The 27,099-nt window shown below is 41.3% G+C and overlaps 1 protein-coding gene across 1 annotated transcript in view; it reads left to right on the top strand.

Annotated features, from left to right (window-relative positions):
* Positions 1 to 367: 367 nt before the first annotated feature.
* Positions 368 to 27,099, top strand: part of znf462 (zinc finger protein 462) — a 58,033-nt gene continuing 31,301 nt past the window's right edge. Inside the window, exon 1 of the mRNA XM_020648676.3 lies at positions 368 to 2,588. The gene's annotated coding sequence lies outside the window, so the exon portion shown is untranslated. The remainder of the gene's footprint in view (positions 2,589 to 27,099) is intronic.

Below are 27,099 nucleotides of genomic sequence, written 5' to 3' on the forward strand. Positions count from 1 at the left end.
ATGATTAACTACGTCTGTATCTTACACAAATTTAATTCCTCTCTGTGTCTCTGCCTGTAAATCAACCAACAATCACCGGCGGAGCGTGCGCACAAGATATGTGGCTGAGGCGTGTCAGGTGTTTGAACGTCACACAGCATTGTTGAGATGAAGAAAAAAAAAGATTTTATGGGATGCAAAGTACTTTTTGTCATTTTACTGTTTAATTAAAAAAGCTGCGGAGTACCATTTAGATGCTTCTTTTTAAAATCAGGGAAGTTGTCATTGCCATCTACTGTCTGCAACAGACAAAAGTACAACACAGTGCACCTCTTTACAAACTGATCACAGTCATTCATATCATCAAGTACTATATAACAATTATTACCTTTATAGATAGAACACTTTTGTTAGCAAATCAGTGATTCTCAAAGTGGGGTCCCAGGACCCCCAGGGGTCCGCGAACCATAGCTTGGGGGTCCGTGGAATAATTTACAAACAATTGTAAAAGTGTGCTATATCATTGAAATAACATATCTACAAACTGGGACCTCTTGCACCAATAAAAATCAGCTATTTTGTCCAATAGTCCCGCCCACTTTAGTTTTGTGCCTTTAGATCAATTCTGATATGATCGTGACATGTCTGTCACCTTATAGTGTGATAAAAAAAACCTCAAAACAAAAAACACCTCAGAGACAACATTTTCTGAAAGTTTATCAAATTAATTACTTCGAAAGTATAAATGTTGCCTAATTCGTTGCAAAGTACTACATAGTACATTATCACATAGTATTAATATATGCTTATCAACGTTACGATAATGAGGGGGTCCTTGGAAAAATGTCTCACCTGAAAGGGGTCCAATGGTCTAAAAAAGTTCGAGAACCCCTGCTTTAGATGACCTGAAATACATGACAAGTATTATAAACATGTTGGCATTCTGCATCAAAGCTATTTAAAGCTACTGTGAGGAGTTTTTTAGAAGGCTGCGAAACATACTGAAATTAATACTGATGTGTCTAAAAATTGATCTAGAATAGCAAACAAGACCATCAACATAAGGATTGGTTATTTCTATACAGTTATTTATCATGTTGCTGCAGGGTAGGTGTCAGATGAGCACACTGAAGGTTGTTTGTTTTCTCCTTTTCCATAGGAGACAGCTAAAAATAAAGCAGAATGTGATTTTTTTTCATCTGATTTTCGTTTATGTACTGGACAAAATCTGCAGCGATAAGATTTACCTGTTTGTCCACAGGGGGCGCCAAAATCGCCCACAAACTAACAGTTCCTCACAGGAGCTTTAAAGTTTGTGTTTCATTATCTTCCTCGTATTATTTTGCTACATGGAAAATAAAAATATCTCCTGAACAAAGGGATAACTTTCATGGCTTTAATGTGAGCGTATGATACATTCAGATGCAAGAATCTAATGAGCTTTTTATCAAGCAATTCATTTAAATATCTCTCATTAAAAGTAGCATTTTACATAAAAAGACTCAAAAAATATCTTCTGCTGCAAGAATACGACAAGAAGTAAATATTCTTAAAATGTTACAGTGCAGCAGTCCCATAGTGACAACATGCTACATGATTTCCATCAGAAGCCATCCATGCAGATAAATCTGCCAAGATGACATTATGGTCACTCGATCATGCATGGTATAGACATCTCCTCACTCCTCACTCCTCACTCCTCACTCCCCATGCACCATGCCCGACCCACCCTCCTCCTCCTTCTCACCCACCCACCCATCCTTTACGCTGACATACATCTGAGCAGGACCCTGCACCTTTTGTCTTGGGCTCATTCTTTGTTAGCAGCTGGTGGACAGAGCTGCAGAAACAGCAGCAGCATGTCTACATCACACTAATGACAGCGTGCTGCAACACACAAGGCTTCTTCTTTTTTTTCATTTGGATTTAACACCCTTATAAAGTGTTGTTCATCATTATGATAACATATATGTATAGAATATATGTGAAGATGATCAACCTTTGGGAGGAGTGGGATCATGTTGTAAATAAATTTTATTGTTCATGTATTCATTTTATTTATTTAAAATGTGATGTTTTATTTTGCATCTATCTATCTATCATGTGTCTGGATGAAGTATGCAGCAGCATCATCATCACCACCAAAGTGAACTGCAGATAACCTCATGACGTGGCAGACACACACTTACACACACACACAGTATGGAGAGCCTATATAAAATCTACAGCTTCCGCGTGTATCTGCTTGCTGCTCTGAGCCGCCGATAAGGGCTTTGCAGGCGATCTGACTTCAGTCTACATGAAGGATGAGCTTCTCAGACAGAGACGTTGTCCATCCTGCTGATGCTCCCTCGTCTCGTCGTAAACTCTTGTGCACCCTCTGGTGCTTGCTAGTCTCCCAAACTTCTTTGTGTGTAGCCCTGCTTTGCAGATTGTCTTCCTTGTCTGTGTGGTTGCTCATTATTCAGAGACAGACGGATCTCAGGTCATCTGCAGCTGCAGCAAAGGAGAAGCAGGAAAGATGGCGATCATCCATTAGACCGACCGGGCGCACGCATGAAATACGAGGACAACTTTTGGGAGGATCGCTCGAGGAGAAGATTGTACCAGTGAGTTTTTTTTTTTTTTGCACTATATTTCCAGTTTTCGACCCTAGAGATTGTCGGCTGGGGCTTTCAAGGTCTTGCGAGAACGTCGCTATGGTAGATCATGGGATATAATCTGGAGAGCGCCTCGTGAATGACCTGGAAAGAGCTGACCCCCTCTCTCTGTTCTTTCTCCGTGTCTCCTTTTTTTTTAAAGTCCAGGTCCTTTTTGGAGAGGAAAGGGGAAGCCGGGGGGGTTTGAGATTTTTTTTTTTTTATAAGTCGGGTGGGCGCTCCATGCAGCCAAAGTCAAGTGGGTCTTCTCGCCAGTTAATATCCTAACCCATGTAGCTCTGCCTCGCCATGTCGCCCTGTCGGTTTGTTGTCAAAGTGACACAAGGAAATGGACGCTTGGCGGTGTTAAAAAACGAGGGCTCGTCTGCGTGTGTTTTTTTTTTTTGCGGAGTGTTTTGTTATTCTGACATGTCTGGTCAAGGGAATTACTGTAACCCCGGCTGTGCATGCATGCGTCCCCCCCCTTCCTCCCCCCCCACTCTCTCTCCCCCCCCCCCTCTCTCTCTCCCTCTCTCTCTCTCTCTCTCTCTCTCCGGCCGGTTGTGCGTGCGTGTTGTTGCGCGTTAGCTTCATGGGAGAAGCCATTGCACGGATTGCTCTCCTCTCCCAAAGCAAGCCTCCATTAGCGACACAGAGGAGCTGGCATCCAGTCACACACACACACACACACACACCAGGAAAAGCTATGTCCAGTGTGAGGAGGATACATGTACCCCCCCCTGTCCTCCCCTCCTCCAATTTAAAAAAAAAAAAAAAAAAAAAAAAGCAGCCTTATCTGGTGACGATTTCGCTTCTCCACAGAGTTGGAGCTACATGTCACCCAGATGGTTCTGAAACGACTGTGTGGCTTGATGTAATCTTTTTTTTTTAATTCTACTATTTTGTGTTTGTTCCGGGTGCTTCTGGATTATACATTGCCAACCCCCCCTCCCCACACACACACACACACACACACACACACCCCCCCTTTTGCTCTGTGTTTGGATGTCTAGTCGCTGTCATTGGTCTCAAGTCAGGTATGTCACACTAGGAGGGCTTCACCATAAAATGGAGGAAAGCAGATGAGTCTCCAAGGAGAGCCCTGGAGTCAGACAGGCAGGGGAACAAAGGTTGTGTTCAGGAAAAAAAAACCTTCTTCTTCTTCTGCTGTTTTCTTCTTCTTCTTCTTCTTCTTCTTCTTCTGCTTCCTCTTCTTTCTTTTTTTCTGCTCGGAAGTTTAGTCAGCTAGAGGAAGCAGCAGAGAAGTGAGGTCCTTTACTGTGATGCGTTCAAGGTTAACTCCAGACTTTTTAAACTCCTTGCCGTGAACTTGCTGCTGTACCTAATTGTAATGATTTTAAAAACACACAAGTTTGACTGAATTTTTGAAAAGATCGTTTTTGTCTGCAACTTTTATTGGAGGACCAGGTTGTGTTGCTCTGATGGCTGAGGGACACATGAATGCGATGGGAATTCTAATGCTGATTTATGCAGTTGTTTTGGCAGTGGAGGTAGTTAATGTTCAACAAAGTGGTCTCAACACACACACACACACACACACACACACACACACACACACACACACACACACAGTTTCTCGCTCGTGTGTGTGCAAGAAGTGCAGATCGTTTTGTTTGTTTTAAAAGGGAAGTTCTCGAGATGATTCTCTTCTTTTGTTTTGAACGTTTTCTGACGACAGTTTGGTTCCTCTGTTGTGGTTTTGAAAGAATTTGATGGCTTGTAATTCCAAAATGACGTGTTTAGGTTCCTTGTTTTACTCCTAATTTACAGCTAATGAAACACCAGGTTTTAATTGGAGGCTAACACGCTTGCTACTGTCAGATTATACACATTTAAAAGTTACATGGACTGAAAGTTGAGGTACTTTTTTAACACGTCACATCCTGAAGGTGTCTTGTTGGTCAGCCTGTCAGAGGAGGTGTGCAAGCAGGAGCGTGTTCCTCCTGTGTGTGTGTGTGTGTGTGTGTGTGTGAGTGTGAGTTTGTGCTACGCTCTGCAGTTCCCCTGGCCACTGTGTGAAATCTTGCTGACAAGGAGACTGTGAGCTTGACACACTGTGCTGCGACAATGCCGGGGCTGAGAAGAGCAATCAAAATGGTGGCGATGCTCCTTCTCCCATGGCGTGGCATGCAGGGCAAACAGGTTCTCAAGGAGGAGCCGATAGAGGACAGCCGGGGCGGGAATCTGCTGCCGTCAACACAATTTGCCTGGCAGACGGGTGCAGTGCATGTATAGTCTGGAGGAAGGTGGATGTTCTGCAAACGAGATCAGTGATTTAAACTCAGGATATGATTGTTATGTTTGCTTTTTTTTTGGTGTTGTTGTTGTCTGGAGGACGCTCTGATTGTCACAGGGATTTCTAAAAAAACGATGTCCTGTCATCTCTGTGTGCACTCCAGACTTGGTGTAGTAACTTTCACAAGTCTCCAACACATTCTTGACTCGATCTCAGTTTGTAAAGCTTGTTCATGCTACACGAGCAGCTCGTCTCGATGCATTCTCACTCAGGATTTCAGGTCAACTCACCAGCCGGGGGTCATGGGTCAGAGGTTGTTTGCGTTCATCGTGGCAGAGATGGCGTTCAAATATTTTGTGTTGAATTGAACAGAAAGCTGGAAATGTAACATGGGCAACTTCTCTAGAGGCCCCCATGGTCTTCATTACATATGGCAATGAACAACAAGCACAGGACCTTAATGTGACCTTTATTCTCTCTTTTAGCCCTGCCTCAAAGAGCGCCATTGTCTATGAATTTAGATCTTTAACTGTAAGAGGTATGATTGGTTGTTTGATCTACAAAAATGGATTTACACTGACAGTTGAATAAGCATTTCAGTCAAGAAATATGCTAAGCTTTGCCCTGTTCTCCCATGTAAGGATAAGCTGCTTTTCTCTGTTTTTGTAAATGTTATGATTGTAATCCACTGTTGAGATGGTGGACAGTTGGAGCTCCTGTGAGCATCTTAAATCTTTCGTTGGTTTTGGCGCCCCCCCAAGTGGGACCTCATCTCTTTACTGGACTTGCGTTCAAGTTGTATTTTAAATCCCACCCAAAAAATCTCACCCTTCTTTCTTTTAACCATGAACTGCATCACTCATGAGAATCTTTGTTGTGGAAAGTGTGAAAAGAAGAGGCTGTTTTTTGGGGCGTTGTTGTTAATCGTCTTGTTTGACACCTTTTAGCAACCGTTTTAGAGTCAGACGCCAAAAAAGAATTGTGGAAATTCTCAACCTTCTCGCCGATGGTCACGTTTGCTTGTGTGGCTCGTAAAGAGACATCAGTATTACTTTTATTCTGTTTGGTAACCCGCTACAGGAGCTTCAGTCAGACAAAGCAAGGTACATGGGGTTGTGGCCTTATTGGCCAAAGCTCTTTTTTTAAGTTATTGGCAATAATGAATAAAGGATTTAGTTTTAGTAGACACATTCATACTTCTTAAAGCATACTTTAAATAACTGAATGTTATACCATTCATATTTATGGAAATATTATGATTGCATGGTGCGTGTCTTTAAGCAAATTAGTTGTGAAACAAGTCAACACAAATGTAACATTCAGCAAACCTGGGACCTGGTTTGCTTCAAGCTCAGAAATCTATGTTGTTATGAGGGAAATGTTTAAAAAAATACTTATTACTATTACTTTTGTGTTTGGGGGCGCTCTAGAGGGGGCCCATAGCTTTGTTTTGCCCTTGGTCTCTTTCTCAGGTTTTCCGTCCCTGCCTCGAACACCTCCACATTTCAAAAGTGGCTATTATTTAGTAAACAAACTCTAAATATTATATATTTACACATCATTGATTTATAAATTGGATAACCAGCCAAAGTTGAAGCTGGTCAATAAGATTAAGTTTCAAATGACCACTAAACTATGTATTTTCCTTTTAAGCTTTCGTTGTATTATTCATGTCCAAAGAGTGTAACTGCCTAAATATTTCTGCCATGTTTGGAGTGCTATGAAGAAGGATTGTCATGACACCAGAATTTGAAACTTAGATATGATACTGATCAAAATCAAAGGATATTGAATGATATCATCTTTGAAACCCTGGCAACACATTTAGAAGATCTAGGTACCCAGTATTGGGTAATTTCTTGATTTTACTTTGCAGATAATGCTAGCAAACCCCTCCACTCTGACTTAAAAGTTGACATTGTATTTGTGCTATTAGACGGTGAACAAGCTTCCTTTTTGGGTTACAAATGCGTCCGAAGATTTGATGGAAAAACTTTTTGGTACCTTTTGATTCCTTTGAAAGCTAGTCCAAATCAAGCTAGTTGAAAGTCTGCCTCTGCATTTTATATATTCTACATGAAAGTGCAGTTCAGCTTTCAGGTTTACGGTGACAGGGCAGAACTGGACTATGTTGGCTACTTCTGGAGTAGAATTACATAACTGGACTGTTGCAAGGTATTTCAGGATTACTCTTAAAAAGCTCGACAAAGAGGACAGATGAAGAGAGACTTCTGTGATGGTTTGAATGCTGGAAGGAAGTGGTTGTGAAGCTCACGTCCCTCACTCAGATACTCTTTCTCAGTCACACACACACACACACACACACACACACACACACACACACACACACACACAGACGCAGAGCAGCCCTCCCCTCGCTCTCTCTCATTCACTCACTCACATTGGGTGATGCACTCCTCCATTCTTCTCTACCTGGGGCAGTGAGGAAGGCCAGGGAGACGCACAAAAGCAAATTGAAATGCTCCAGTGAGTGCTTTCTTGACATGATGCATGGCTCATGAGATGCAGCCTGGCCCTGCTGCTACACTTGTAAGCGTGCTGGAACAGACCGGCCCCAGTTCAAAACACTAGTGTCTTCACAGTGCAATGCAAAACCCCTCTCACCACCTTCTACCGCATTTTCCTGACCCCCCACCCTTAACTCCTTCAATACACTGTGTTTGATTTGGACTTTGATTTAAGATGTTAAAGTTTGACATGATTGCAGAAAAAATAACATTTGACTAATTGAATGATGTGTGTTCATGGTTGGACTACTGAATGGGGCTACTGGGCGCAGGCTTAGGGGCCCATGGGGTCATGGGGTCCCTAGACCAGAGAGGGTTTTTTGTAAGACTGTTACCATTTGTCTTTGGGCAGTTACTGAAAAAAATACAAAACTTTCTCTAAAGGATGCAAAAAGGACTACAAATAGACACAAAACAACTACAAAGCCATGACAAATGACTGCAAAGAGACACAGAATGACTATTAATGGACCAAAAAACAAAACTTCAAAGAGGCACAAATGAGAGCACATGACAAAAACTACCACAGACAAACTACCACAAAAACTGCCCACAAGCAACTACAATGAGACACAAAATAACTAAAATGAACTCCCTGAAGGAGACACAGGTGACTACAAAGAGACACAGAAGGACTAATAATGGACAAAAACAACTTCAAAGAGACACAAAGACAACTTCAAAGGGACACCAAACTACTTCATAGGGACACCAAACTACTTCACAGGGACGCCAAACTACTTCATAGGGACACCAAACTACTTCATAGGGACACCAAACTACTTCATAGGGACACCAAACTACTTCAAAGGGACACCAAACTACTTCATAGGGACACCAAACTACTTCATAGGGACACCAAACTACTTCAAAGGGACACCAAACTACTTCATAGGGACACCAAACTACTTCAAAGAGATACCAAACTACTTCATAGGGACACCAAACTACTTCATAGGGACACCAAACTACTTCAAAGGGACACCAAACTACTTCATAGGGACACCAAACTACTTCAAAGGGACACCAAACTACTTCATAGGGACACCAAACTACTTCAAAGAGACACCAAACTACTTCATAGGGACACCAAACTACTTCATAGGGACACCAAACTACTTCAAAGGGACACCAAACTACTTCAAAGGGACACCAAACTACTTCAAAGAGACACCAAACTACTTCATAGGGACACCAAACTACTTCAAAGAGACACCAAACTACTTCATAGGGACACCAAACTACTTCATAGGGACACCAAACTACTTCAAAGGGACACCAAACTACTTTGACACAGACAACTACATTAAGATACAAAACAACCACAGGGAGAAACTACAGTGTCATAGTAGGGAAATTTGCAAGATAATAAAGAGTGTATTTTCCTATGATGCTAACTATGTTTAGAGGAACTAATTTCCTCTGCCATCATCTTGTTGGTCTACTCTCTGTACTCTTGTAACATATAGAGGTATTTGTTTGAGTATCAAAGCACACAACGGTTTAGTGCGTCTTGTTTTAAGGTTACCTAACAACTGCTTCTACAATGACGAGTTTACATGACTCAATTTTAAGTAACCACAGGGTAAAATGTTCCTCTGACCTTTATGAAGAGTTTAATTTTTTTGCAGAAATGTTAAGACGTAGAAGCCAAACAATCAGCTTATAGCAGTATTAGTTTTGCCTTCATGAAGGAGGTGGCTGTTTTCAGTGGGGAATTAATCAATTGGAAATTGAACACAAGTTGGTGTTTCCGATTAATTAAAGCTCCTGTGTGGAGTTTTTAGCTGGTCATGGAACAAACAGAAAATAATCATGATGTCTCTACATGGCCGCCAAAAGCAAACACAACCAGCAGGTAGAAGATTGATGATTTCTAGATAGTTAATTATATGCCTGTCGCCCCTGCTGCAGGGTAGGTAGGTGTCTGACGAAGCGATCAACAGCATGCCTCAGAATCAGCCTTTTAAAAGAAAATGTTGAGTTGTCCTGCTTTGTTCACAGGGGACGCCGACAACAATACAATCTGAATGTTCCTCACAAGAGCTTTAATGTATTTAATTTGCTGCTGCAACATTAAGGGGAAATGTTGTTTCCGCTTACTTAGATGGATGAATCAAAGTTGTAAAGCTACTAGAGTGGAGTTTCCCCAACTAAGGATTTAGAGATAGTCAGTATGTGATTAGTAATATTTTGACTCAGATATAACCTTTGCACTCATTGGTCCATATTCTCATTTGCAACATAAGAGATAAACCAAGGGATTAAACTATTTGTCTTCTAGACTCAGTTTAAGATAGGACTTGATCCATCCCTTTTCAATAAGTTGATATTTAGTCTTGATTTATTTGGAGAACACTGACAAATCTATGTGAAATTAGACATTGAGCACTCCTACAACCCAATATAACCAGGTGAGGTCGGCAGTTAAATTAGGCTCTTTTGAACAAGTCGTCAAATAATCGTCTAATTGGGGTCACCCCTATTAGCTACTACCTATGTAGGCCTATTGATACTGAGATTAATACTGACAGTTTTTTTTTTAGTGAGCATAAGATGAAAGGTTTTTATTTCTGGTCGAAGAAAGTGAAATGACTTTCAGACCAGGCAGGTAATCTAATCTGTTTGACCTCTGAGTAAAAGGGGCAACACCCTTTAACTCATCAAGTCTGCTACAAAGAAAGACTGGATTACTAAAGACAAAGAAAGTCAAAGAAATGCAAAACAACCACAAACAGACCCTAACACAAACAGCTAGTATTTCTGTTAAAGAGGAAGGGTGTGGGGCATTTAAATATCTGTGTCCAAGGACCATTGTCTCATCAACTGTCTATGTCGAGGTCACTAGGCAGGCTGTTGGCCTTCTTTTTCACATCAGGGTTTAAATACAACAAGGAAGTGGTTTGCTGGAGGTGTCATTCCAGTTTCTGTTGTCAGTTGCCACCTCTCAGCGCTGTATAACTGGTTCCTCCTCTCTGCTGCTTTCCATCAGAACATCAACAGCTCAAGCGTCACCTTTCCCCTCCTGAAAACACAAATAGCTCACAGTCGTTTCTATCCTCGTCTGCAGTCTTTCTCACTCCACATCTGCTAAGCACATGGGGAGCTAGATTTTAAGTAAATTAAGATTAATACTGTGAGTACAAAGTGGCTGTGTTGGTGAGACAAGTTTCTACAGTGAGGTAAATTAAGCCACCTAGATGGCAAACTCAGGTTTTTCTGCATTCAGGATTTTTGTGCTTCTCCATTAAGACACAGAGCACCAACTCTGTCAGCATCAAGCTGCCTGTGGTGGGGGAAAAAAAAAATCTTGAATTCTTTGGAGACGCCCGTTCCTTGGGCAGTGTGGTGCCATAGCACAAGGCCTTCATTGAGCAGGAACAGGAGTGGTCTTGTAGAAGGGATCCACTCTGGCTCGGCCCACGAAGCAACAGAGCTGTCCAAGGACGATTAAATATTTAAGAGCTTGGAAAGGAGGTCTCAGTGGTAAGTTAATATTGATGGGTCTCTCATCTTTCCCTTCTCAAAGTTGTTGGGTTGCTTCGTGTGGATGGTTTGGTGAACCTGGAGAGAAACTTCAACACTTCTCTCTTAGATCAACTTAGAAGCTTTTTAAAAATCGTCCAAAAACCAGCCTTTCCTCAAACTTTTCTGTGATGAATCCAGATTTATTTTGACATATTTTAGCACTTTTTGTCATTCGCTTCCTGCGTCTTCTTTGGGTCACTCTGAAATTCTCCATCCTGTCAGGCTTGTAACCTCACCCACTCCCTGTAACTGGAGTAAGTGCCATGTCAGGCTTAGAAGGAAGTCAGCATTGCAGTGTTTTCTGGCAGTTGTCCATTAAGCACCACTTTTCTAGAAGCCCTTCAGTGCATCTCAGTGTTTTCTTGTAATCTTCTTTAAATGTCTCTTATTGGTGGAAAAAAAAGATGCATTTAAATTGATCAAAGGAAAAAAAATAAGAAAATCAAAGTTTGAGAATTTTGATGGAGAAGAGATAAGAAACCTTCTTGCTCCCAGTTGGTGTTTTCCCACATGCAAAAATCAGAATTCACTCGTTTCTTCATACTGTGAATATGTCAGATTACAGGTAGAATTCATACAAAGCCAAAAAAACTGTAGTGTCAGATTTGTCCGCCATCTTCGATTCCTGCTGCAGCTTCTTTACGTCATATCCTGCATTCTGAGACCCCTCCACAACCCCCACCACCACCTCCAATCAGACTTCACGCTATGAGAGACGTGTGAATAACAACTTTGGAAAATTCCAGGTGCAAGCTGTCCTTAAAATTTCCTCTTAATTCAAGGTTGGAAACGTTTGATGGAGCTGAGATAAGAGACCCTTTCGCTCACAGCGAGAACAAGAAGTCTGATCGTGGATCCTTAAAATAGTACTGTAGAGTCTGGTTTCTTGGAAGCTGACCTTCGTCTGTCTTTGTTCCCTGTTGTCTATATATACCTTCTGAGATAATACAGAGTATATTGGAGACATGCAGCAGATAGATTTGCGTCAGGAAATGGTTTCCTTGGAGAGATGGACTCCAAGGCTGCGTGGAATGTAACGCTTCCCGGAGTGATTGTCTTTGCGGAGAAAAAAAAAAAGCCACTTCCTGGTTTCTCTCCAAGATCTGTCCTTGGACTTCCTTCACTTGCCCCACTCTTGTATTTTTCTAGCCTATGAACCCTGTTTTCTTGGGTTGCAGGAGATCTGAATGAAGCATTTTTTCAATATATCTGACTGTGTTTGAGCATGTTTGGATTGTGCATGGAGGTGTAAAAATGTTGTTTTTAGTAGTAGCCCACTTGTCTACAGTCCTTGATAGGATTCATTCATTGAGAATTCTCTTCAAGCTTGAGGGAAGAAACCTCTTGAGAAAAACCAAATATATCCACCTATTCCTTCCCATATAAGATTGTAAAAATAATCACGCCTAAGGCTGTTAATTAAATTGTGCACTTAATCATTTTTAGATGGAATATTTAATCATGTTGCACAGGGCTGCCCCAAGTTTTTATCTTCTGTGCTTTTCAGTCTAGAGATCTACCTCGTCTATTTGGAGCACTGGAACATGTTGATGTATTTTTGGGTCACCTGTTTTTGATAATCTAAAGATAAATCCTGACTGATGGCTCGAGACACAATCCTCAGATCTACTTCATGACGTCGCCTTCAGCTTTGAAGAAAAGCAGAGCGGCTTTCTTGGTGGCCATCTTTGCGCAAAACAAAGCCCACACGTCTCACTTCTGCTTTCTGCCGACCTGCCGTGACAGTCAGCAGACGAGCAGACAGGAGGGGAAGCTGCTCGCTCAGGTCTGTGCTCTTAAAGCTAAACACTTCCATCTGTGTAACAAGATAGCGGAGCGGAGCAGAAGGCTGCAGCTCCAGCAGGGACGGTCAGAGAAGACCTTGAGGAGCTACAAAATGGTGGACGGCCAATGCCACTGATACTCCGGCTATGATTGGCTGTGTCTCTCCTTGGCCACGGTGGGGCTGGCTGTGTGAAATGGAGTCCCTCTTGTGTGTGGAGCATTGGCCCAGCCTCAGCTCTGATGCAGAAGATAATTCTGTCAGCCCCCAGAGAGAGAGAGAGAGAGAGAGAGAGAGAGAGAGACGAGAGAGCAGCCAAGTGAGGTGACTGTGCCGAAGAAGGTTGATCTGTAGACTTCCACAGAAGTCAAACCAATGCATTATCTGCTCGCTTCCACCTCTTATCTTCTCTCAACTTCATCATTCATCGGCTTCTAACTTCTTGTTATTAACCTTCATTTTTTTTGATTTCTGCATTAAACCGACCAGAAGTGGCTCGAAAAAAGAAAAAAGATCAGCTCAGATAAAAAGATTCATTTTATGGTTTTGTTAACAGGAATGAGTAGAGCGACTGTGAGGGTATTTATTATCTAACCTCTACACCCTGCAGGCTTTAGCTGAGGGATTTACCAGCCCTCTGTTTTTGTTGCTTTGTGAACATTTCAGGCTTGAAGGTCACATAAAATATCTCTGAAGGCTTGTGATTAAAAGGTAAACGCAGGAGAATAAAAAAAGCTGTAAGCGCTACATTTTGAATGGAGTACTTTTTTCCTTTTTTTTTTGTTTTTTTTTGTTTTTGTATTTTCTACGGCGAGCTTTCACCATGACTACCTGAACGATAGCACTCGCATGAAAGGCAACCATTAATGTTTGTCTCCTTCTAATCTGCTTGGTCATTATCTGCTGCGCAAAGGAGGTCAAATGTTGCTCCTGTGAGCTGTTTTCACAGCCTACCTCCTTTTTTTTTTTTTTTTTTTTTAAGGAACAATCTGAGCCATTTGCTAAACACAAAAGCTACCCTTGGAGCAAGGTTACCTGGTGCACCGTGCTCAACAGATCCTTTTTTTTTTTTTTTTTTTGGCGTGAAGCTTTAGAGAGAAACATGCAATTAGTAAGTCTGATATCTTTGATTGGGAAAAGAAATGTCTTAGTTTACAAGGAGAGCATATACAGAGACGAGTGAGTGCAGCAGTGATATTAAGTATTAAAGGCTGTCTGACTGGGTGGGTGATGTCAGGTAACCATCTGTCAGAGGGAGACAGGCTGACACAGGCGCTGTCTGACCTTGCAGTATGGACGACACACACATAAAATAGAAAACGATCATCTCTTCCTGGGATTAGCATAGCGCTGCAACTGGAAGCCAAGCGAATGGCCCTCCTCTCTCTCTCTCTCTCTCTCTCTTTCTCTCTGCTGTTTGATGTGAGGACTTGCTTGTTTGAAGGCCTCAGTCGGTTGAATACTTTGAGGTCTGGAGATCAAAATCCTTCAGTCCTCCAGATGTTGCCCTTTATCATCGAGATAGCACACATCACATCATTAACTTTGTATATATATAAACAACATGTCTTAATCTCCCTGTTGGACAAAATCGAAGCCAAAATACCACTTGTGTAGGGCGCTCGCATACTGCATACTGCATACTGGTTTTATTTGGAGCCAAGACAAGTGCAGTAGAGGTTGGCTGGTGAAGCCACGCCCTCTCCCCTTACCAAAAAAAACCCCACATTTAACGTATCGAGTAATGTCTCCAGCAGATTTACAGATTACAACAGATGTTTGTGTAGGTTTGAAGCAGACACTCGCTGATATGAGATTTCTTATAACTCCTGAGTTAGTGTTTGTGTTGGTTCCTCTCCCCACTCCTCATCTAATGCTGATAATCTGGTAAAGAACTCAGGAGCAGGAGCCGCATTTGTCAACAGAGCTGTCAATCATGACTTTACGTCCCCTCTTATATTCATCAAGGTACTAATCAAAACTAAGGTTCTCTTGGACATAAATCATCGTGATGATAACTAACCATCACGGCAGTATCTGGGTTTGAGAGATAAGAAAATTGATGTGTGTTTTAATTTTCAAGTTTTGTGACTACCCTCCCGCCTGCATTTGTGTTTTGCCCTTCTGTCTGTGGGTTTGTGTCCTGCGTCGCACCACCACCACAGCGCCTGACTTGCACCATTTGTTTGTTGTATAGTAGTGGTATCATGGTGATGTTTTTGGTAGTAAACCCTACACCATTTGGTTAAAAACTGTACTTTCTTGTGGTTTTGTCAGGCCTTAAGAACCAGGTCGTGACAGTTTGTCCATGTCACAGCTGTTAACATGAAGGAGGCGGGGTTTATGAACTATACTGCAGCCAGTCAGTAGGGGAGCTTTTTACCTTTTGGCTTCACTTTGAGGGGGCTTGTCGGTACATCCATCTTTTTATTCAGTCTATTGTTCATGCATAGATTTGATATCAATTTAGACAACATCCCCAGCATGAAAGGTAGAAGTAATCCAGTTTTAAGTGCAGGAATAACACCTTTAGTTCCATTATACTATCATTTAGTCAATCTTAATGCATGGTGGTAAGAAAACACGATCTTCCACTCTACCCAGAATTCTTAAGGGTCGTCTGGGCCTGTGATGGGTTTCCTTTTTAACATCCTCTTGAATGTGACACCATTGAAGGTCAGGCCGGAGACAGATCAGCAAAGCTCACTGGATTGCAGCGTCTGAAAGGCTCTCCACCTGTATTTACCCATCCTCTGAGACAATCTGGGATTACTTAACTGTTTCCCTGAATGTTCTCCAAAAACCCAGACTTTCTTTGTGTCTCATTCAGTCTGTTAAAAGGAAGAAAGTTAAACGCAGAAGGCTACTGTTGGTAGTCACTCTGGGCTTGGAATGGGTTAGCATATTTGGCCCCTGTATGCATGGACATACCTTCTTAATAAAGGGTTGTTAAGATTCAGTGAGTTGCACTGGAAAATTAAAAAGTGAGCTGATGTGCGTCTAATTTGATGAAATTCAACTAGATAGGTCGGAAATGTCAAAGTGTACAGCAAGGAGCCAATGCAGCATTCTTGAGAGGCTACTGAGGATTCAGATCAGGCAAACAGGTTTAAAATCAGATTTGAGACGCTTTAACTTTTCATTACAGAAGGAGGACAGAAGAATAATGGTAGCACCAAGACCATATCTAGATCAGGTTATCTTTCTGTAATGGAGGAAGCACTAAAGGAAAAACTACCAAGAGGCAAACAGCATGCTAAAAATAACTGACAGACCGTGTAGCAGAGTCTGTCCTCAACCTGCAAGACTTTCATGTGTTCTGATTTCTTCTGAGCTACTAAAGATTACTAAAGAGTGCGTGTGAATTTTGCAAACATGACAGGGAATACAAGTTGTCATCTGATGAAACGGAGGAAGAATGTTTTGATCTTAAATCCTAAATATAGGGCACATACACATGGGGTGATCAGGGGCGTGTCCAGAGGGATGGCCAGGGGGGGTTGCATGGGCCCCCATCTTGAAATCTGACCGGCCACCCTTGGTGCCAACCCCAAATCCTAAACTTTAATTAACTATTTGCCTTGTCAGAGGCAGGAAAATGTTCAAATCAACAGTTTTGGCTGCGTTATAAAAGACTGATTTGTTACAGTAAAAAAAAAAAAAAAAAGTCTGACAAAGAAGAACAAGTAAACTAGAACGGTAAGTTTGGCTTATTAACGGTATGTAAAGTTTGCTGACTTTGGCTAGCAACAGTAAGCATAAGCTAATGGTCATATCAGGCAAAGCAGTCATAGAATTGAGCAGGGGCTTGTTATATTTCTTATGAATTCACCTTTAATTTCAAGAGTATGTCATTTATCATTTGAGTGTTGCCTTCATTACGAGTGCTTCTCTTCCCTCTTTGACATTTCAGACGGGCTTGTGGCTTAACATGAAGGAGTGCTAGAAGAATGTTTCTGGTCTGGGCCATGTTAGCTGGTTGATGGTTGACCTACTTTTCTGAATCCCATAGGCTTCCTGAAACAGATTTGTTGGCAGATTTGTTGGCAGATTAACGCCAGCGTTTTTTGGTCAGGTGGCCGGTAAAATCTTATGACAACATTGAGATTTTGGCCACAGTCAGAGAAGTTTGGAACATTTTGGCAATCCACAGTTGGTTGATTAATTATTAACATTGCACAGTCTCATTTGACTCCAAATGATGGCTGTATGGCTGGGCATTTAGCTAAGAGGAGTTATTATTGTTGCACAATCCTTTATGTGTAGGTTATCTTTTGGATATAATTTAAACCTACATTATCAAAACCAACATACTATAATATAAAATGTGTGTGAGGGCGCAGCAATCATACAACCTGCCCTATTATGTTTTTTCCTTTTTTTCCATTCCTGTAGAAGTCTGATGAATGTGATGACAAAACGTTCATACCGAACAGTATTGATTCCTCACATCTCCACTGAAATGAATGAGGGCTGGTCCATTGATCGGCCAGGTGGGATCAATGTTTCATCTCTGTGTATCCAGACTTCCTGAAAATGAGCAGCAGCATGTGATCGCGTCATTTTAAGACGCTCTCGGAGTCAGGAGTCAGGTCTCTGTCCTGGTCACATGTTGTTCTTATCATGCAGGAGCTGAAACACTATTTCTGAAACATTATGTCTATCTGTTGCATTAAGGTTGTCTGATTGTGGAATTTTGAAGAAAGACAGGAAATGTTGGAAAGAGAGTGGTGTTGATTTGCATTTAAAGGACAGAGTCAAACCTACAACTGATGCATTAAGGACTGTAGCCTCTTTATATGGGGCACCTGTCCTACAGTTCTACAGACTGAGCCCCTGAGGTTTCCTGTAAAGTAATATGGATTAGTAATGTACAGTAATGACTGGAGTCCTAATTTAGTATTCACAAAGCTCCTGAAAATTTCCCAGAAGTTTTGGGATGTACACAAACAGACTTTCAGACTTTCAACCTGACTTCATCAGGAGCTTTTTCCTGCCAGCCACCTAAGAGAATTTCTGCAGAAGTTAGGTTAAGCCATTGTGGGAACCCAAGTATTAGTCAAGAACATCATTGTGAGAAATTGGTGGTTGATGACATTTATAGCCTGCGACCAGCTCGCAACAAGTGCAATCAGTGTTGAAGCAATGAAACTGCTTCATCGTGCTTTCTGTTTACCAGTATGTTCCTCTTTGCTCTCTTGTTGATACTGCAAATCTATCACCCCTCCAACTCAGGTTAAATGAGTAAGATTGAAAACAGCTTTAGTGAGAATTGGTCTTATCCCAGTGACACTTTAAGCAAGCATTGTTACATGCTAATAACGACAATGCCAACATCTGAGGCAGATCATGCTGTCCGTGTCTGCTAAGTGTGCTAGCATGACAGCATACGTATGTGTTTACTCGTACAGCTGAGGTTTAAGTATTTGGTTCTGAGTCAAAGAAAACTTTGACCTGATCATAAAGATGGATAAATGTCAAGAGAAAACCAAAGTAATGACAATTTGTAATACTCAAATCAAAGTCTTTTTCACTTTTCTCTTTTTTTCCTGTAAAAAATAGTAAACCGACTAATACTGAAACTGGTAGCTGCTGCCACATTTTCCATCTCATTGGCAGTTTTTTTTCTTTCGTTCCTCTTGTAGTTCCTCGTCTTCTTCCCTTTTCCCCCCACTCTTCTATTTGAGTCCTTCTACTATCATGTAGATGTTGTTGACTGTAAACTTTGGTTAGTTCCTTATGCAGGAAACCCAACACTTCAGGTCACAAGGGGACACCTGTGTGGTAATCTGTTAAAAAAATTAGTGATACACAGCCCTAATGTAGCCTACTGTATCTCCACTTTACATGCTTGCTAACATAATATGAGGCTTCAATGCAGTGCTGTGGTTGTATCTGTCAATATGTTATTCCTCTGTGAAGGACTTGGGCACCAGCACAGTATTGGAATATGAAGGTCATTCGGGTCAGACCAGCTTTTGAATTACTGTTGTTATCTGCTACATTGCCAACCGATAAAAGCCCGACTGTGAGCCAACACAATCGTAAGCTGAATGCAGACCAAAGCATCACTAAAAAAACATACACGTTTTTTTAATGTCTGGGCACCATTCCTAATCCGAACCAAAATAACCCCAAAGTGAGCATTTAGACATTTCGGGAGATCATTTTTGAAGGAGAAATGACGCATATGAGACAATTTCAATTGGTCTTAATGCTTTGTTCAGAACCGTATTCATGTCATTGTGTTTTTTTAGTTAAAATACAGAAAAGAAAAAAATATAGGCACACGTTAATTCGGCTACATGTTAGCCATCTATCCAAATGCTAATTATGTCTTTCCTGGTTACCCTTTTGGCCGTGGTCTCTCCATTATCCATACATCATGCTGTAACATGATTTTATAAATGTACCCAGCCCACTGCTTATTCAAATGTAGATGGGTGCTAAGGGGCGACATGAACAGGCTGTCAACATACTTTGAGTCTTCATCCCTCTTCAGTTTAACTTGTTAGCAAACAGTTGCAATTTTCAACATCAGTCGGTTACAGAGCAACATTAGTGTTAATTTGGACTCATATTTCTGGCAACCAAAAGAATCTAAGTCCAACATTCAAAGTCTTTTATCTCTGTTTTTGGTCTCTACCAATTTAGGAAATATCTGGCGCTATAGGTGCTAAATGCTCTGCAATGTTCACCTGCTAGTTGTGTATGTTTGGTGCGTGTCACTTTTGCTGAAAAGTAGCCACTGTTGTCAAAAGTGACATTACATAATCATGATTATTATCTGATTAATCAGATATATTAACATACAGTCAAAGATATTATTAACATATTGTCAAAGTAGAGTAAGCTTGTGGCAGACTAAGGATTTCCATAGTCCAGGTTGATTAGTCAGATTTGTCTCGACTGAGGTTCTGACGAATGAATCGTTGAGTCATCGACTTTATCAGGTCACCCCTAAAGTAGAGAGTCATTAAGTTGGACAACTGCTTCAGTAACAGAAATGACTGAGGTATAAACTTTCCTTGCTAACATGATTGATGATGCTACCTTGAGCTAGTTATTAGAAATTATAATAGGTACCTTTTTGGACAATATATCGACAGACATAATGGGATAGACGGGATCAACTGAAAAGCCATTAGTTTTGTGTTTTTTCTGTTTACTGAGACCTTTTACTCGCTGGCATGACAACGTCACACACAGGGAGTTCATTCAGGCCTAAATGTAATTTCCACTGGTATGGACACTGAGACGTTTGTAGAACACATTTTAATAAACTATTATAGCCAAAAATGTTTTATCAAGATACAGTTCAACAACTGTTTTTGGGGTCAAAGAGGATACAAGGTTAAGCGAGTTCACTGCGGCTCATCCAGCAGTGGTGTGCTAAGATTTCCCACAGATGTGGAAGGAGTGACTCAGTTGAGCATCTAGTCTGTGGTGGCTCCATTTGCAACTCAGGGCAGCCAGGCTGGTCACTGAGACTGAACTGTTTTAGTGTTCTGGTATAATAATGAACTCCAAATGGCTAAATCCAGTCTAGCTTAACATATTGTTACCTTCACAAAGATTTAACATTATCACTTTATAATAACTGCACGCTGCATCATTAGTTAAGAATTAGCTAAGCCAGGATGCACTATATCTTATGCCTTAATAACCTCAAAGGGACAGTGGGGGTCCCCAGTCTCTGGAACCTTTATTTCGGGAGTACTGAGCAGAAACGTTTGGAAACCCCTGAAGTAGCACACAGCCATGCATACACACTAATAGATGGAGTTGATACTCAAAAGAGAAAACAATGTTTTTAAGACATTAAAATAGTCTGTATGTGCACAGTCATAGTGATGCTTAGAGCTGCAGCTTTAATACCTTGACATCAATTACTCCGGCAATTATTATCTCAGTTTCAGTTTAAGCTCATGTGAGGAGTTTTAAGCAGGTTATTAAAAAGAGTGAACATAGTGATGCCTCTATGTGAGCTACAATAGCAAACAGGACTGATCATTTCTACATAAATGTAGTATTTGTTTAAAGCGTGTAGATTCTGTCACCTGAAGTCAGTTACTGATGAACCACTCTTTGTTTACTTTTTTAGTACCAAAGATTCTCAGTAACCGATATGATCGACTGTCCTGACAGGTAGAGGCGCTGCTTGGCAACAGGCAAGACAGGCAACTGCTTGTAGCCCGAGCCCAGTAGGGGGCCCCTGAGGGCTAAAAAACTTTAAACCAAAGCAGTGGCCTACAATGTGCAAATTTTGCAATGACAGTAGGAAACCTCCCTGAGGGGGCCCCATCTGACAGGTCTCACTCTCGTTGCCCTGCTAAGGAGAGCACCAAAGTTGGCCAATGACAGTCAACAACCAGTTGAAAAATTAAGAGTAAGCTTTGGGACACTGGCAGACATAATGGTTATGAATGCAGGTTGGATGGTCCCCAATTGATGTTGGCCGAGGGCCCCAACAGACTCTAGAATCGCCACTGGTCACAGGAGCTTTAAATGAAATTTTATATAGAATGTCAGAAAATTAAGAAAATTTTGTTTCACTTGAAGGGCAATCGAAAACCTAAACATTTATTTAACTCTTATTCAGTGTTATCTGTAGAAATAGAATCTCCAACTTCTAGTTGAATCTGTTTTTACACATCAAGGAATTATTTTTTTGTCAAATGACTACTTTGCAAAACAATTTGATAATCAAGATTTATTAGAAAATATCTAAAACACCTGCTGAACACTGTGTGGTTCCCTTTGTTGGGCATAAAAACATCTCCTACCAGCAGATGCATGGACTGTGAAGGTGTCCTGTGGTATCTGGCATCAAGGCGTCAGCAGCAGATCCTGTAAGTCGTGTTTGCTGCAAGGTTGGGGCACAATGGTGGGACAAAACAAGTTATTTCAAAACACCAACTTTTGACTCTTTGAGAAACCAAAAGCTCAATGAAGATATCATCAGAATTCCTGAAAAAAAAAGACAGTTTGCTTGTTGCTACCTCACTTCAGTTTCCATAATGTCCCTGCAGTGTCTTCACAGTGAAAGCAGCTCGTTGCTGCCAGTACTGTACTCTTTTAATGACTCAATCTTTCTGTCCCATTGATTTAAGTTTGAATGATGTAATTTAAGATGTAAGCCCTAAAGTGCTAATTTTTGATTCAGTCTTTTTTTTTTTTTTTACCTGTTACAAGGTTTTAGTCTTTTAAAAATCCTTCTGTCGCAGCATCGTATTACAAATCTGTAATGTTCATGTCACCAAATATCATTTTAGTTTTGAGCTGTATGACTGACTTATGACGACTGTCAGACAAAAAAGCTCCACACAAAGTTTGTATCTGCTATATTAGGAGTTAAACGCTCATGTAAACCATCACATTTTAAAATAATCTAATTGACAGGCTCTAATCATCACAGTAATCTTCACACCTAATGATGCTGTCACCAGGGGAGGGGCGGGTGAAAAAAACAAAACGGAAACTTTGGCTTCACATGTAAGCCTTTCTTGAGTATTTCTATATCTCAGTTGTATCTGATAAAGGGAATAATTAAAGGTTTAGTGCCAAGATAAATATCTCTTGTTGCTGCTTGACTTGGCTCACACTTGCATCAGCAGATGTTGGATTTCAGGACGATGATTTGAGCCCTCAGTTAAAAAGCTGCAAGAGGGCTGCCGAGTTTCCGGCAGCAGCAAAGACGGGGGAGTTCTTACAAATCAACCAAAACAGACAGACTGTACAGTCGTTTAAGAAAACAACTGGAAACCAATACTAATTTCAATCAGGATTAAAATAACGACTTTGTGAAATAAAATGAAAAGTAAACATTCTTTAATATTTCAGACATGCTTGTGCAAAGCAGTTTCACACCATTTAAAAAAAATAAAAAATAAAATAAAAAGAGGTCAACTTTAACAACTTAAAGTGCCAAAGTATCCTTAAAATAATACATTTGATTGAATTAATACATTTTGGCAAAACATCCATGTTGTCTATGGACAAAACAAGCAGTATGAACACATCATCCAGGCCTTTTTTTAACAGATTAATAGGGGTGGGGGGAAAAAATTGATTTATGTAAAAATCAAGATTCTTATCTTCTGAGATTTTAAATAGATTCACAACTTCCAAAAGTTAATCATTTGGCTAATTAGTCACTCCGTGCTAAGCGCTAAGGCTAGCTCTTTAACTCAGTGGAATGACACATGGAGCAGCAATAAATTCAGCTAGTCTTATAGGTGACTGGAGTAGGTCCTGAAGTATGTGCTTATTCAAAAATAGACTTTGAATCCATGAATCATTTTGAATCAAAAATAGATTCTCATTCCAATCGTGACCTCAAGAATCGAAATCGAATCTTGACACACCCAAAGATTCCCAGCCCGAACGGTTGAATCAGTCTAATGAAGAAAGGAGTCAGGAGTTGATCACTTGCTACATCAGAGTAGTCTCCACACCTGCAGCTGCTTCACCTGTCAGTACTGCAAATATTTATTTTTAAACATGACCTTTTGTCCTTCCTCTTTTGAATTTGATATCATTTCAGTGTTGTTAGAGCTCTGGGATTATCGCCATTATCTCTCATTGTCTCCAGATTTCACTGATTCTTAAACCATCACTAAACCTGTTTTCTCCAGTATCCAGTCACAAGGAGGCATACAGTATGTTGTGGCAGGAAATGCTTTTAAGTGAAGTGATATGCCCAAACAACTGGTGCATTTAGTCACTTTGGAAGGAAACATCAGGTGAGAAAAAGGAAAGGCATCGACAGGCTCCTCACAGAATCACATTATTAGTTATTTACACATAGAGATGGTGTGCGAGCATGCAGAAGCTTCTGGTTAGGAACCTGTTTGCTTTGGGGTGCGGCAGACTTCTTGTCTCTTGTGTCTGCAGTAAATTTATTATTCGAAAAAAAAAAAACTCACAGCAAAGAAATGCAAAACCTGAACTTCTCTCTCACACCAACCCTGCGCCAGTGGGGTGGAGACCCCTTTATTTTGAAACCTTGTTTGTTCGGTACTTTTGTTAGATTTTGCTATTCGAGCTTTAGGCTGTCAACATGTCTGAGGGTGGAATTCAGGTGGATACAAACTTTCTATATCAGATAATATCCACCTGATTGAGAAATGTTGAGAAAAATAAACATTGTAACTAATATTCCTGCCCAGCTCTGTGAAGAACTCTCTGGTCTTTTGGAGGCCATTTGTGCTGAACTGTCCCTACATTGCATTATGCAGTCTGTTATCATTTGTGTTGTCGAGCACTCTTATCAGACCTGGTGCTCTGCGATCTCCAGGGCTGATGACATCAGAGGATGGGAGTAGCCATCTTGATCTCCAGCTCTCTATCTCCTGTTTGTGCAAGAGGCCAAATTCACACTGGTGCTGTGACGCAACATTTTTTTCCTGCTCTTCCGCAGACACAATGAGATCTTTTCTCTTCTCTGCATAAACCTGGCTAGAAGAAGCCTGCCGACTCAGAAGATCAGAATTTGAAGTATTTTTTTTTTTTTCTCCCTAAAAATAAACAAGAAAATGAATCAATGTTTCTCTGATGCTGTCATCTCATCTCTGCAGAAATCGATTCCCTCAGCTCGGGACTATATCTGCAGTTATGGCAGCCAATGTTGTTCTCCTCTAAAAAGCCGTCTGTCAGTCACAATCAATGGGTCATTCATTATCGCAGCGCTGACGAGATGCACGTCCTGTCTTGTTTGCCAGATGAATTATCTGCAGCAGGGACGCCCGCTGTATGATGATAATAATAATGATAGAACACATCAGTGGGTTTTCTCTCTCAGACGAGCTGAGATGGTGGCGCTAACCAACAGTTAAGGACAAAACCTCTGTACTCCTAATCAGCTTAATGCTGGCTTACTCAAAGGCCCTCTTTCAGACGGAGCAGCTGCTGTCAGGCCGTTTGAGTAGAGGGTGTGACTGCTGGCACAGCTCGCCCATGCAGAGAGACCGGTTGGTGATTAACAAATGTCAGTAGACTTTGGAATCTGGGGAGCCCAGTCTGATGGCTTTGTCCTCTGTTGGTCTTCCAGGTGGCTCTGTCATGCTCCCTCTTCCTCCCACCCTTCCCGGCTCTCCCTCTCCTCTTCTCCTCAGGGTTTTTTCCTGAGATAAAGAAGTTCAGACATGCCTCACATTTTTAGACCCCCCCCTGTGGAACGTCTAAGCAGCTTCACCAAAAAATGCTTCATTCCCCCCCCCCCCCCCCCCCCCCCCGACCCTGCCGCTTACCCTGACCTACTCTTGCCTTTTCTTTTGGGAAAGAGGATTCTAGCATTTCCCCTGAAAAAATCTCCCATGATGGGAGAGATAATGTCCCGGAGAAATGAAAGGAGCGAGCGGAGCAAGAGTGTGTGAGATGTTTTCTGCTGAGCCCGTGTGGGCAGAGGGCTTGGGTACATCTGGCGGATAGATTTCTGTCAGCGGCTCTCCAGTGTCAGGCCGCCTGCCTTTGAGGAAGAGGATCAGATCTGTGGGTCCATGTTGTGCGCTGGCTGAACACCTAAGTCAGCACCTAAAATGGCTGCCCTTGAAGCTCGGCTCAGAGGAGGATCTGAGCAGCTCAGTCACTGCCTGTTAGAGCCCCGGCTGACTAGATGAAAGCAGCAACACAATCTCAACCCATTAACTTGGTGTGTCGCAGGGGCTGACTGGCTGAAAAGACACATCTCGAAGGCAGATGGTGCTCGTGTAGGAGGCTTTTTTTCTTCTTTTTCTTTTCTACCCATGGTGTTGCTCTCCAAAAGGATTCTCTTGATATCCATGTCAAGGAACCTGGCATTAGGAGGAAACTTTGTTCAAAACAGCAGTGAACTGCCAAGAGAGCAGGGTGGGGCCCCATGGTGAGGCTGTAACCTGACCCTGAACAACAATGGATCCCCTGGTTGCTCAGGGACATACTGGCAGCTTGGCTAGCTCAGGGAACAGGATTCCCAACAGTCTCTGGTTGGATCTCACTTGTAACTTCTTGGTTTCACTATCAGTAGAAAATCATTTGATAGCTAACGATACACTTCATTACAGCTCTATTTGAATGGAAGCTGACTGTGTAACTCAAGAGCCAGTGACTACTTTTTGTAGGAATTTGTTGAATTTGTTTGAGGCACCGAAATAGAAAATCAGGACCAAAGAGTGGACGTATTTAAATTCTTGTCAGTTGCCCAGTTTCTTGAAATGTCACTGGAACGTGTCTTGCAAACTGCATGTTGCTGATCTTTCTCAGAGACGGTGTAAGACTTGAACACTGCCGGCTTTTTCTTTTACATTTAGCCATGAAAACAAATCAGAGTTTATCCAACGGGTGACCCACTATGTGCCCATTAAAAAGCCTCTTTGTCAGGTATATTAGCTCACCAGCCTTAAGTATTGCGACGCAACAGATACATATCGGCTATTGCCATCAGTGCATGTCCCATGATGTTAGCGCAGATATTGGCGGTTTAACTGAAGTTTAACTTATACATTCGAGCATCCATATGAAAATCTCATGGCAGACTTTTTAATAAGATCCTCTCTCGAATGAAGATAATTCATATTTATCATGCAGAGATTAGGAGTTTTATTCATTTGGACTCTTTGTCTTCTCCCAATTTGTTTTCCTTTTCTGAAACTTGTAACAATCAAACCATGGACTGTATAAAACATGGACATAGTATCAGTGACATCAACCATTGGTTTCTGAAGAGGCAGTTTGAACCCAATGATGGCAGTCGCCATATTGGAAATGTTATCTCAACTTAACTTTCAATCAATCTAGAAACAGACAAAGAGGCGCAACTGAGGCCGGCATTTAGCCTCCTACTAATCTTCCCATTAAAAAAATGTGAATTATTTAAATGAAATGGTTTTTAAACCAGGCTGTAAATGGGTATTCCAGCATTAGACCTAATGGGGATTCCTTGGCTTGGGGAGCCAGCCTCTAGTGGACTCTTAAGGAACTGCAGTTTTTGCAGATTTCTGGTAAGATGAAAACACACAGTGCTGTTTTATTTATGACGCTCTAGTTCTGACAGAAGCTGAATGAGGCGGCTGTAGTGTGAGCTTGAAGTCATAAGTGTGATTTTCTCCTTTAGAAATTCGTTTTGAAATGGATTGAATGATAGAATGCATATTATTCATCATTATGAGTTTATAATCAGTGTTTTGTGTTTCTATATCTGAGGTCATTACTAAAGCCATTGATGACACTCCTTCATCCTCTGATATTTCAGGAGGAACGAGAGGGAGGTGATGGTTTAGTAAGATTGGATTTGGGTGGATTTTCAACACGATTCACTTTGTATTGTGATGTCATTGTGGTCTGGTTGGATCTACAAAGGAACATGGGTTCTGGGTAAAGCCCTAATCCTCTTTGAATACGTGCAGA

Source organism: Labrus bergylta, chromosome 17 (genome assembly GCF_963930695.1).
Source record: "Labrus bergylta chromosome 17, fLabBer1.1, whole genome shotgun sequence".
In the NCBI taxonomy this organism is placed as follows: Eukaryota; Metazoa; Chordata; class Actinopteri; order Labriformes; family Labridae; genus Labrus; species Labrus bergylta.